Source organism: Panthera uncia, chromosome C2, assembly GCF_023721935.1.
Source record: "Panthera uncia isolate 11264 chromosome C2, Puncia_PCG_1.0, whole genome shotgun sequence".
NCBI lineage: Eukaryota > Metazoa > Chordata > Mammalia > Carnivora > Felidae > Panthera > Panthera uncia.
The window spans coordinates 111587607-111601439 of NC_064810.1; the positions used below are offsets into that span (position 1 = coordinate 111587607).

General features: G+C 45.0%; 1 long non-coding RNA gene across 2 annotated transcripts; it reads right to left on the reverse strand.

Annotated features, from left to right (window-relative positions):
* On the reverse strand, window positions 1-13592 carry LOC125921962 (uncharacterized). Of its 2 annotated transcripts, XR_007457543.1 has the most exons (4): window positions 13101-13592; window positions 2807-2989; window positions 1467-1520; window positions 1-269 (listed from the first exon to the last, which is right to left on the reverse strand). It is a non-coding gene; the product is annotated as an uncharacterized LOC125921962 (long non-coding RNA). The 2 variants fall into 2 exon arrangements; XR_007457544.1 differs by lacking the exon at window positions 2807-2989.
* Window positions 13593-13833: the final 241 nt, after the last annotated feature.

Sequence of the window (13833 nt, forward strand, 5' to 3'; positions counted from 1 at the left end):
TGAGGGGGGTTATTTTTGTCTTCAATTCACAGATGAAGAAAATTGAGACTCAGGTTAAGTGACTAGTTTGAAGGTCACAAAGCTGTGAAGTGGTGGAGGAGAGGCTCAATCTCACATCTTCTGATTCTGTGACATTCAGTGTTTGCTCCTAGGCCAACAGTTCCTATAAACTGTCTCTCCCATTAGCTGTAAACGAATGCCTTGGTACCAGGAACATATCTGGTTCATTTCGGTGTCCCCAATGCTGGCATATTCTGATTGCTGAATATCTGTATGTGAAGGAAATGCATTTTAGAATCCCCCCCAGAAGACCTGTAAAGATATGCAGCAGCCTTTGTCAACTCCCCTTTGTCTCTCCTCCCAGCTACATTTGCACACAACACACACACACACACACACACACACACACTTCAGCCCTCTGCTTCAGCAGACTTTGCTCTTTTTCCCCCAGCTATACGGATATATAATTGACATATCAAATTGTAAAATATTTTAAATGTACATCGTGGTGATTTGGTATGTGTATACATTATGAAAAGACGCTCTCCATCTAGTTAATTAACATATCCATCACCATATATATACATATATGTACATATATAACATCCATCACCATATAGATATACCTATGTACATATATATGTATATCTTTGAGAATATTTAAGTTCTCTCAGCAAATTTCAATTAAGCAACACAGAGTTCAGGATATGCTTTTTTGATACTTCCTGGAAACCTTCACACACGGGAGAACCTGAGAAATCCTGAGGGGGTGAGAGGAACCCTCACATTTATTACGAGATGCAAACTGCTCTCTGGGAATGTCTTTAGAGTTAGAAGGTAGAATCTTGACTGACTCCTGACAACGTGCAGAATTGTTCAGCTACCTATGGGGGAACTGCTCTTCCTTCCAGGGTCAGTCAGGCCTTCTGGAAGAGACCTGCTGCTCAGTGGTGTGTAGTGACCTTCTACAGCCACAAGAGGGAGCAAGTGGTGCAGGGAGTGGGGCTTAAAAGAGCCACGGGCAGCAAGAAAGACCCCCCCCTCTTGTGGGATTGAACCCACAAGAGGAATCTGGAGGGAAAGCCAAAGTGGGAGGAGTAGGAGCCCCCGGGGAGCAGAACAGAGAGAAGGTGAGAGAAAACAGAATTGTAGAGTAAAAACAGGGGGAGGGTGTCAAATCTTTAATTAATCATGTTCTATATAAAAAATAAATTGCTGGGGCACTTTCATCCCTTACTTTGCACTATTCTGATTTTTTTGATAGAAGCATACATTATTTTCACAATTAACAGCACATAAATAAACATATTTAAAACAAGTGGGAAAAAATGGAACAAGCAGTGAGCAAAATGATGGAAAAATCCCAAATTTGCTCTGGAGTACTAGGAAAAAAATCCATGTCCTTCTTGGATTTTTGCTTTGTTAAGAGGGACTGCCCCCACGCTTTCACATCTGCACTCATTTACCTTCATTCCTTTTCTTATGAATTGCAACTGTCTCCTGAGCACATTACCTTTAGCCTAAAATGAATAGAAATAAATTAATAGCAGTGCCAATGTTTTGCAGTGATTCTTAACTGAAGCTGTCATTTCCACTTTTTTATGAAGATAAAACTCTAAATGATCAGTGCCATTAATGAGTTATAAATTCAATGGTTAGAAATTCATTAGAAACAATAGTAAAACTATTTCGGTTGCCTCTTGGAAGCCTCTATTTAGAGAATTTGTTTTGCATATCCTAAGAGGCATAGCTATAAAGCAGTGTGAATGATTTTAATTAAACATCTTAGACGTTATATATCTAATTGATGTCTTTCCTGCAAACCACAGGAACCAATATGATTATTGCAGGCATCAAAGCATTTGGCTTAGGAAATTGCCCTCTGAGTCCATTTAGGAAAAAAAAATTTTTTTTAAATTGACTTATGTCATGCTTCTTTGGGACTCCAAATGTTATTAGCCATCTTAAAATGTGTTTTATGCAAGTGAATTTAGTCTTGGGTGACTCAAAGTTTTTCTGGAAATTAATCCACCTTCAGAGTTGATAAAGACTCCCCACCTCCATCATGGGCTACTATTCCAAGACAAGGAGGGAGGAATGAGCAGAATCTAGCCTCGGTGTTGGGACTGCAGCTCTCTGATGAGAGTGGAGGTTAGAGGCTCTAGTTGTCTCTGTACAATGCTCTCTTAGCCTCTCCCTGGTTCCCACACAGCTAAAGAGAAGCCTGGGGGCAGGGGGGAGTCTCTACTCACCCCGACTCCTCTGAAGCTGGGTCTGAACTTGTATGGACCCTGGGGAAGTGGGCTTATACTGTCTCAATGCTTCCCAACAACTTGTATACTCTGTATAAGAAGCTAGAAACTAAGGGTATCTGGAGGCATCACCTTATATTACATAAGTATTGAATTTGTATGAAACTTCCAAATAAAATCTTTTAACACTTTTAATGAGAAGCTTGAGTTTGCTTTCATCACCAGAATTTTTTAAATTGGGTTTTTATGCTTAAAATGGCTCCTTGCAATGATTCCTCAAGACTTTTTAATCATAACCTCTGCAGAATTTTGACAGTCACTGTCAATGACTTTGTTTGCAACAGAAGGTGATAAAAATTTTAAGGCCAGCTTTACAGCCATTCAAATTGACCCTTGTGACAAAAGAGAACGCAACTGCTCTTCCTCTTCTTCCATTGACAAAGGGAATGTTGCATTTCTGGTAGATTATGAATTCAGTGGAATGTTTTCAGATCAAATATTTCAAAATAAGGGCTGTAATTTGCAGAGGGCACATGTGTCATTAGAGGGCTCACCTTGCCCTTGCTGTAGATGGCCAGAAGTATCCCAGGGATACGAAGACATGTATTAGGGAGCCGTGACGCCCAGGAGCTGGGGCTTTTTGTCTCCTCCTTCTCCATTGGCTACCCCTGGGGCTTCATTCTTGCTTCTTGGGTTCCTCATCCAGACAGGCACTGTGCTCTCTGCGGGGGGTGTAGCTGCGAGGGTGGGAGGACACCTCTTTAACTGCCTTCAGCTCAACCATGCACAGCAACCAACACAGATGTCACTGGTGATGCCCCAGCCTCTCGAGCTGGAGGCTTAAGAAAATTGGGGTGTTGGGCACACTGGTAACCCATTCACAAAACCCCACTATAAACCACTGTGGGAAACTCTTTTACATTGAACTCTAGGAGTCTTCTCCACTCGCATCCTGCTCAGCCAGCTCCTCAGGGAGCGGAGCAGAAGATCATCGAGCCATGGCACAGAGTGCCATGGCATCAGAGTGCCCTCCACTGACTTTGCACCCAGGGCCAAGCTCTTTTGGAGCTCACCGAGGTTAGCCACAGCCACAGGAAGATGTTTTAGGGTTCCTGTCCTCAAGGATATGTTACTTTTGAGATGTGGCCACCAACCTCTTTACTGTTCAAAGTGGAATATCTAAGAGTTATTCCAGATGTGGTTGGAACAACTCTCACTAGAGTAAATGTACAGTCACCCAAGCAGACTATTTTGAAAGGAATGGCACTCATTTGGATATTAAGCTTCTCATGTTGGGATAACCTATGCTTCCTATCCTCATGCATAGTCCTTTCTCATCCATAGGTCAAGAATTCTGCGTTTCTGAAGCACTGTTACAATACTTCTGTAAGTCAGCATGAATCCAACTTTGTGAGTGGGCTTGTTCTGATACTCATCAGTTGTAGCTTTGTACCTCTCATTTGTTTGTGTCTCCTCACTGAGTAACAGATTACCCCATAGTTTAGCAGCTTAAAATAACAGACATTTACCACCTCATAGTTACTGTGTGTCAGGAATCAGGTGGGGCCCAGCTGGGTGCCTCTGGCTGCAGATGCCTCATGAGGTCGCGGTCAAGCTGTTGGCTGGGGACTGTGTTCTCACCTGAAGACTTGACTCAGGGAGGATCAGTTTGTAAGTTCACTTCATGGCTGTTGGGAGGATTTCGTTCTTTGTAGGCTATTGGACTGAGGACCTCAATTCCTGATTGGCTTTTGGCTGGAGACTTCCCCCAGTTCCTTGCCATATGACTCTTTCCATAGTGCACTTTTCCAACATGGCAGCTATCTTCCCTTCAGAGTGAGCAAGCAAGAGAGAGAAAAAGCTTCTAAGATAGAAGCCACTAGATTTGCAACCTGATCTTGGGAGTGATGTCCCATCCTTTTAGCCTAAATCTATTTCATCAAGTCCAGCCCATGCTCCAGGGGAAGAAATTACACAAGGACATGAAGCATGGGAGGCAGAGGTCATAGAAGCTACCCACCACATTCCCCCAAACACCCACACTTGTTCTGTCTCTCTGAGGCTCCAGCTGGATTATGTGCTGGTTTTCCCATCCTTTTAGGACAGGAGCATTCCTTCATTCTCCTTAGCGTCTCCTTCACATTCATTCATTCACTCCTTCGTTGGACAAGTATATATTGAGGCCTACTATGTGCCAGATTCCATGCTAGGCACAGGGGGTGGGGGGCAGTGGAGAAGAGGCACAAAGCTCTTTTCCTTCTGATCGCTTGCCTACCCTGTGGCCTGGCGTAGTCTTCTCAGAGGCCAGCTGGTGCCATGTGGATTGGCCAGGGGAGAGCCACTGTGCCACCTGTCTGCTGATGGGGCCTCTTCCAGATGCCACCTCTGTCCGGGCACCATGCTCCACCACCAGCCTGGTCACCGCCCCCTCCTTCTGGCAGCCGGACTTCGTTTCTCTATCCTGGGCCTTCCCCAGGTCAGCTCATCCTCCTGCCTTCTGAGTGATGGCTCAGTCTCCCCACAGGGTAATGACTTGTATAGTAAACTGAGTCAGTATTGTAAAAATACTCCGAGCAGTAGCTGGCAATAGTAAACACGTAAATTATATCCTTCCCCATACTGTTATTCTGCACACCTGTTCAGGCAGCTACAAAATTAGCCATCGTCACAGAATCATACCCACACAGTTGTGTGAATGGGAACATCAGTAAACAGCTATGCCTGTTTCCCTCAATTTAATCATCGCTTTGGAGCTCTTTTCTTAAAGCACATCTGATTTCATTATGGAAACCTGAACATTTTCTCACCACCCGGGTTCTTTGCCCAGAGGCTCCTGCATTGCCTCCACCCCGCCCTGCTCGCTGCAAAGGCTGTTGGGGGACTAATGGCGGTCAGCTGCACCTTGGCTGCAGGGTGCTGCGGGCAGGAGGATTTGGGCCAAGATTTTGTTTCCAGCTCACTGGGATAGCCTGCCTATACATGCCACGTGGTAGACTGCACGCCAGCCATTTGCAAAGGGTCACTCAGAAGCCAGAGACTGTGTTGAAGTTGAGGTCCCCTCCTCCAGCTGTTGGTGAGCTCTATGTAAGGAAGAGGTCTTGGGAAGGGATTGTTGCCCTTCCCCGCTCCATTCCCAGGAGTCTCTTCTAGGTACACCACACCGGCAGGTAAGCTGGGATCATTAGCTCCATGCCTCTGTCAGCAGCTTCCCCTCTGCAGAGCAGGTGTTGCTTGGATATAAGGAAACTTGCCCTCTCTCTCTGTCACCCTGTCCCCACTGTGTCCCTGGCTGCTGAGAATTAGGGGCTGGCAGCCTGGCTCACTTCTTGTGGTGAAAATAAGGGTTTGCCTTCTCCCCTCAGCCCCCATCTGTGGCCTGATGAATAAACAATTAAGGAAGTTGGAATGTTCATTGCTCACGACAAGCCAAGCTTTCCAGGAGCCAGAGAAGAGGGAGTGTGAGGGAGTACCGGGGCGGGGCGGGGGGTGGGGGTGAATTTAGAAGTGTTGTCACTGAATCACTGAAACACGGAGGTCTGCAGCACTCATCTGGGAACATTTCTCCCCTGATCTGGCTACACCTGCTTGCCCCTTTCTGGTACTTTCCCCCCATCCTCTCGTGATTTTCCTTCTTACACCTCCATCCAGCTGTCACTTCTCCCATAAACTCTCCTCTCTCTCCCTCTCCCTCTCTCGCTGTCTCTCTCTCTCAGGTGTCACTCCTCACCCCCTGGATCTTCCATCTGAGAGGAAGCACCCTCCCATATCATAGATGCTCTGATCTTCCCTCTCCCACCCACATACCCCTTCCTCCTCCAATCCCCGCCCCTCTGCTGCAGCTGTGGTTGGAGATGGAAGGCAGGGAATCATGGGGGGGGGGGTGTCTCCATCCTTGTGCCACGCAGGTTCACAGAGCTTCTGTGCTGGGGATAACACTCAATAAGCACTGAGAAACAGAATGCAAAGATTTTTCTCAATGGTACAGGGTGACCGCTGTTAGAGCAGGGTAGGTGGGTACAGAATGGTAGATGACTTTTCTTTCGGTTCCCTCCTGGTCTCCTGCTCTCTTCTGCATCCAGGTTCATGTCTTCTATTAAAGACATGTTTGTCTCCACCTGGATCTCTAAGACTACCTGACAGGTGAGTGACCGAGGATTAGCAACTATCAGTCAAGCAATCTCTGGAGAATATAAAGAATTCCCAGAACGCAATAAAAAGGCAAATGACCCCATTACAAAATGGGAAAAGGACTTGAATAGGCCATACAAATGTCCAATAAGCACCTGAAAAGATGCTCACCGTCGTTACTCCTTAAGGAAATGTAAATCCAAACTACACTGAGATGCCATTTCACACCTACTCAGATGACTATTGTCAAAATAAACGAGAAGTGACAACTGTAGCTGAGGATGTGGAGAAATCAGAACCCTTTAACATCGCTAGTGGGATGTAAAATTGTATGGATACCGTAGAAAACAATTTGGCAACTCCTCAAAAAGCTAAACATACAATTATCATATGGCCCAGTAATTCCACTCCTAAGTATATATCCCAAAGAATTAAAAACAGGGACTCAGGGGTGCCTGGGTGGCTCAATCGGTTAAGTGTCTGACTTCAGCTCAGGTCATGATCTCATGGTTCACGAGTTCGAGCCCCACATCGGGCTCTGTGCTGACAGCTCAGAGCCTGGAGCCTGCTTTGGATTCTGTGTCTCTATCTCTCTGCCCTTCCCCTGTTTGTGCTCTCTCTCTCTCTCTCTCTCTCTTTTAAAAATAAACATTAAAAAAATGGTTCAAATGGTAAATTTTATGTTATATATGTTTCACCACAATAAAAACAGCACAAAACCAAAACCAGAGAGCTCCGAAGGGTAAATATATGAACATGGGCTCTAGAGGTTGCCTTTTCTGGGCCATTTACTAAGAGAGTGACCTTGGGCAAGTGTTGTCACCTTGGACAAATCCTGGCGGAGTGTTGGTTTTCTCACCTGGGAGCAGCTCAGTGAAGTGCATGAGAGGGTAGGCTCGGACTAGGATTGCTTGGCTCCAACTCCCACTTTGATAGTCACTTTGATAGTCACTTTGATACTGAGTCCCCTTGCTCCATTTCCCACCTGTGAAATGGACGCAGTACTACTCACCTCATTGTTAGTTTTGTTAATTTCTGTCAAGTTCTCTAAAACAGTGCCTGGCGGGGTGCCTGGGTGGCTCAGTCAGTTGAGCGTCTGACTTGGGCTCAGGTCATGATCTCGCGGTTTGCGAGTTCGAGCCCTGCGTCAGGCTCATTGCTGACAACTTGGAGCCTGGAGCCTGCTTCGGATTCTATGTCTCTTTCTCTCTCTGCCCCTCCCTCTCTCATGCTCTCTCTCTCTCTCTCTCTCTCTGTCAAAAGTAAAAAAACATTAAAAAAATTTTTTAATTAAAAATTCCAAAATACTAAAACAAAAAAAACCTTTTAGGTATACTAGCATTATAATAGCTTTATTTATTTCTCCTAAACTTTTAGACTTTGCAAATTCCACGTAAGTTTATTGAAGCTTAAATTTTCCTTTTCTTTCTTTTTCAATCCTGCTGCACTAGTGCCCTATGCATTTTTTAAGTCAGCCCAGGTGGTAATTCACAGTGGCTATGGGGACAGTCGCCAGAAAAATTATATCTACATCCATAGGTGATTTTGAGGCTTAAATAAGATAAATGTATGTGGAAAACTCCGTTTCATGGTATGCGATGTTCCTCAGTTCTATGAGACCCAAAGCCCCCTTCTTACAACAGATAATTGTTTACAGCCAGTGGCAGGCAGAAATCTAAGAGAGTCTCCCCAACCCCGCTAGGTACACACCCCTTTAGTGGTCCTGCCCACACCCTGTGGGAGGGGATTAAATATTATGGGATGGATGTCCCTCCCATAATTAGATGACTAATCAATTGATTGTGAGTTAATAAAAAAGATTATCTCAGGTGGATCCGATCTTTACAAGAAAGTGAAATATTACGTTCTCTCAAACTACCACCCTGTTAGATGTTTTAAACCACTACATCTGTGGAAATCTGTTACACCACCCTGGAAGTAATATCCCCTTTTCCATCTTGAAATAAAATTCAGAGATAACATAGTCTGCTTATATACCTCATATCAGAAGTTCAACATAATGTCTGAACTATACTATAAGAAGTAAAAGGAGAATAATGTATGTATTTCAACAAGTGAGTGCCCAGTCCTAATCACACAAGAAGACATATGAGAGAGCCAGATGTTTGCACCTGTGTATAGAACCATAGAGAATGTCACGGGTGCAAATGCAGACTGGCCAAAATTTTCCAAACTAGTGAAAAATCCCTGGTAAAATTTTGTATGAAACAAAGTACAATCTTCTGTCCGTTTGTAGGCTAGCTGCATTTCCCAAAATGTCAGTATATATTAAAACCTCACAAAAGGCACCTTGTAATTCAAGTTGTGTTTTATACACCCATAACTGTAAACAGCTTTCTCATTTACACAGCTGTCCGGTGGGACATCTACAAGTTATCCAGGATGCAGAAAAATTCTTGGTGGAGATGGGAGCCCATCTCCTAAAAGCCAGGAGCCCCCTTTCCAAGTCATGGTGCAATCCCAAGCTCCCCCACAAATTTCCTAAATGGCTCCCATGGGAAGGTGCTGCTGGGACTGCTGCAGAACATCCAGGTGCTATTATTACTTGGTGGTGCTCACTTCCTGTGCCCTCCTGGGTTGGTTTTTTGGGGTGGTCATGCTGCAGAAAGGTACATTGGGTATAAGGGGTTTTTTTTTCGTATCTTTTTTTTTTTTTTAACATTTATTTATTTTTGAGACAGAGAGAGACAGAGCATGAACAGGGGAGGGGCAGAGAGAGAGGGAGACACAGAATCTGAAACAAGCTCCAGGCTCTGAGCTGTCAGCACAGAGCCCGACGCGGGGCTCGAACTCACTGACCGTGAGATCATGACTTGAGCCGAAGTGGGACGCTTAACTGACCAAGCCACCCAGGCGCCCCCGGGTATAAGGGTTTTTTTGTGTCTGGTTTTTTTTTTTTTTTTTTTTTTTTTGCTTGTTTGGCAAGATGACAATATTGAAATTAAAAATGCAAAGCCCTCCAGTGGCGATGGCCAAGAAAAAGGACGCTGCAGAGTGTCCCTCTCCTTGCATAGGCAGCTTCCCAGCAGAGCCATGTGTGGGGGCAAAGCTGTGAGGCCCAGCGGGGTGCGCCAGAGTTCTGGAAGCACAGGAAGTCAGTGGAGCCGCCTGCCCACGTTTTTCTGGTTTTCCGTAGCTGTAAATGTTGTGGGTGACAAGGTCACTCTGGCTAGTTACCAAGATGCCTGGCTTGGTGTACAGGGATCACTGATGCTCATTTCTGCTGCCCCAAAGGGTGCAGTGGTGATATGCAGCATGCTTCCCAGACGAAAAGCAGAAGGCACTGAGTGAGAGCATCTCCACCCAAACTGAGGGCCTGAGAAGTGTGACCGCCCCCACTTGCAGGGAGAGTGGGCAGGGGGGCTGAGTGTGCAGAAGGAAGGTCCGTGGGTTCAGCCTGGGCACAGTAAAAGAGCACCAGTTAGATCCTCCCGTGAGAGACTCTGAAAGGAGAAATGCTCAAAGGTCACCAGCTCCCAGCCCCGGGAGCCCAGCACCCCACTGCTTCCACTGGAGGGTTTCCTGCTGGGATCCCAGCTGCATAGGGCCTCTGTAGGGAGACTGAGAATAGAGCAGTTCTCCAGCAAGCCCACAGCCTCCCTTGGCACCTCAGGGCCTCAGAATCCCGAGTGGGTTTTTAACTAGGTGTCAGAAAAACCTCACTGCTTCCCCAATACCACCAGAGTGAATCCACTGCCGGGATGTGCAACCCCCACAGGACAGAAAGCTTCTGATGTTCAGTTAATCTGGATGCTGGATTTTAGTGTGCGTGCCTGCCTAATGGGATCTGGGGGAGAATATTCAGCCCTCTGTTCTGGTGTGGACTTGTCCTGGAAAGTGTGCAATATATTTGAGTCCTGTGCTGGTTTCCACTCATTATGAATCATCTCGTCTCTTGGATTCGCAGACCTGTTCTTTTGTAGTCTATCTGTAAGGGAACACTTTGGCTTCAAGCCGGCAATGAGAAGGGCCCTATTTCATGAAATTCACTGGTCAGACACAGACAAATCTCATAACATCTTTATGTTTGTTGAAACCTCATTGGGCAGTACTTTCATTGCTGAGCAACAATCTTTTCCCCAGCAGATGGGGATAGCAAAGGGATCTCCGCTCCGTTTGGCACCACTGAGGAAAGAGCTGCTCTCTTAATGTGAACCTTGGGAAAGGAACCCAGAGTAAGACAGGGACTTTCAGTTTTAGGACCAGTACCATGATCTGGAAATGCTTGATTCTTTCTCCTTCCTAGAGCCACCGGGAGGGTCCCTCCTTGTACCCAGGGCCATAGGGTCCTCAGTTACGAATCATACATTTCTTACATTTCAACATCTTTAAAATTAGATGTGTCTTGTATATTTCTTAACAGAATGATACACTCAGTGCAGAGCCCGCTTGAGATTCTCTCCCTCTCTGTCCCTCTCCCTGCTCTCTCAAATAAAAAAAATCCAAAAAAATTTTTTCTTAAATAACATGGGCATTAATCCTTCATGAGAACCCCACCTTCATGAGCTCATCTAAACCTAATTACTTCCTATCTTAACCTGTTCCCACTGCTATCACAAAAATACCACAAACTGGGTGACTTATAAAGAGCAGAAAGTTATCTCTCATGGTTCTGGAGGCTGGAAGGCCAAGATCAGGGTGCCAGCAAGGTCTGGTCCTGGTGAGGGCCTTTTCCTGGGCTGCAGACTGCCAACTTACTGTGTTTTCACACGATAGAGGGAGTAAGGGAGCTCTCTCAGACCTTGTTTATAAAGGCACAAATCCCCTTCATGAAGGCTCTGCCCTCATGACCTAATTACCTCCCAAAGGCCCTACCTCCTAACACCATTACCTTGGGGGGTAGGACTTCAACATATGAATTTGGGGGAGGGCACAGGAACATTCAGGTCTTAGCACCTCCCACAGGCTTCATCTCCAAATATCATCACATTGGGGGTTAGGGCTTCAACATATGAATGGGGGTAGGGAGTACAATTTAGTCTATACCAGATATCATTGCCAGTGAGGTGTGATCATTTGGATGAGAGTTTTCCTAAGTCATTTCTGGTTGAACATAACACATGTGACATAATGGTTAATTTCTGTGTCCAGCTGATGGTTATTTTTCGATGTGCCACAAAACACCCAAACTTGGCTCTTTTCTGGTCAACGATTTTCTTATTTATCTATCTATCTATTTATTTATTTATTTAAATATTAGTTAACATACAGTACAATATTGGTTTCAGGAGTAGATTTGAGTGATTCATCACCTACATACAACACCCAGTGCTCATCCCAACAATTGCCCTTTTTAGTACCCATCACCCATCTAGTCCATCTCCCACCCACATCAATTGATCCCTTCATCAGTTTGTCTCTATCATTAAGAGTCTCTTGTGGTTAGTTTCCCATCTCTTCTCCCTCTTCCCATATGTTCATCTGTTTTGTTTCTTAAATTCCACATATGGGTGAAATCGTATGGTATTTGTCTTTCTCCAATTGACTTATTTTACTTAGCATAATACATCCTAGCTCCATCCACGTCATTTCCAATGGCAAGATTTCATTCTTTTTGATGGCTGAGCACTGGGCAATGATTTTCTATCAACAATTTTAACAAAGGTATCATAAAGTTGTTTATCTAGTTATTTATAGTTTATTCAAAGCTAGGAGGACAACTTGTATCCTACTTGGAAAATACTTCCCACTAAATGAAATCGGCAATGTGGAATTTAACAAAACAAAAGAAGTATTCATTTGCATTCAAAGAATCAATGGCACTGTGTAAGATGAGGAAGAAGGTGATCAGACCATTCTGTGTAGAGGAAGGTTTAGTCAATATAAAGTTCAAAATATAAAGTCAATATAAAGTCTTGTGATGCAAGACTGTCATAGAGTCATGAAAATAGGTAGCGAAGAATTACATTTTATTAAATATTTATTTTGAGAGAGGGAGAGAGATAGAATATGAGCAGGGGATGGGCTTAGAGACAGAGACAGAGAGAGAGAGACAGTTTCAAGCAGTCTCTGCACTGTCAGCACAAAGCCCAATGAGGGGCTCAATCCCACAAACCTCAAGATCGCGATCTGAGCCGAAATCAAGAGTCAGACGCTTAACCTACTGAGCCACGGAGGTGCCCCAAGAAGTACACTTTAGAAAGTATTCTGACCTTAAAATATAATGGTTCTATTGGACTCTGGACACAGATTCATATAAAGGAGTTTCTCAGCCTCAACACTATTGACACTTTGGACCAGGTAATCCTTTGTTGTGGGGGCTGTCCTGTGTATTATAGGATATTTAGCAGAAGTGAGAGAGAGAGAGAGAGCACACAAGTGAACACACGAGCCATGCTCTAGGGGTGGGGGAGAGCACACAAATATGGCAATATGCTAACAATTGTTAAAAACTAGGTGGAGTGTATGTGGTTGTTTTTGTACTAGTTTGCTTTTTCTATGTGTGTGAAAATGTTGGGGGAATAAATGGTTTGGGAGAAAAGCTGGCCTCATTTTTCAAATGGAGACCAAGTAATTTTCTTATTTATTTTTAGAGCCAAAAAAGATTGACCTTTTCTCCAAATAGAGCCCAAATAACTTTATTTATTTCTCTAGCCTTTTCTCATTTGTGGAGGCACTTGGAGTTCACCTTTGAGAGTACAAACTGTCTATAATAATTGAACCTGAAAAATCCCCCAAAGGGGAAGGGTGTGTACTTACACAGGGGGCGTCATCCACACAGGTGACTTCATGAAGACTCCCCTACCCTGGCCTCCGGGAGCCTGAAGCCTGGAGCTGTGCGGGTAGGATGGCCAGTGTATCCCAGTCTGCCCCGGGTGGTTCCAGTGCTAGCAGGAAAAGCCCCAGCTGGGTCGTCGGTCACTCTTGTGCAGTGCGGAGGGCCTGGCTGTGTTTACAATGTTGAGCAATGAGGAGGAGGGCAGTGTGCATCCTTGACCCTTTATAGCTCACAATGAGCTGTTCTGTTAGTAGATGGTTCTAGCTCCAGGCATGATTCCACTAGGCTACACCTCTACCTGCCAGCAGGTGCCTTCCACCCACAAAAGTCTAGTCCAAAGGGCTAGACGTCAATGTCAAGGACACTCTTCAGAAACTATGACCTAGACTGGAGGCTCTGAAATAAGGCAGAACAAAAGGCCAACGTCACCAGCCCAACATGAGAAACTTAGTTTTGACCTTGTTGCCTTTCCCTGTTATTTCCCCCTCTTAGTGTTTATAAACCGCTTATTTCATTCCTCCCTCATCCTCTGCCTTCTCCACTCTTTGTAATCCTGTAATTACCACTTGGGAGAAGATTGAGACCTGGAGAAATTACGCAGTTTGCCCAAGGGCCCAGACCTGGTAAGGGCAGACACAGGACTTGAGACCAGGTTTCTCTGAATCCAGAGTTCCTGCTGCTAATCACTTCATTCCTGCTGTAGACCGAATGTCT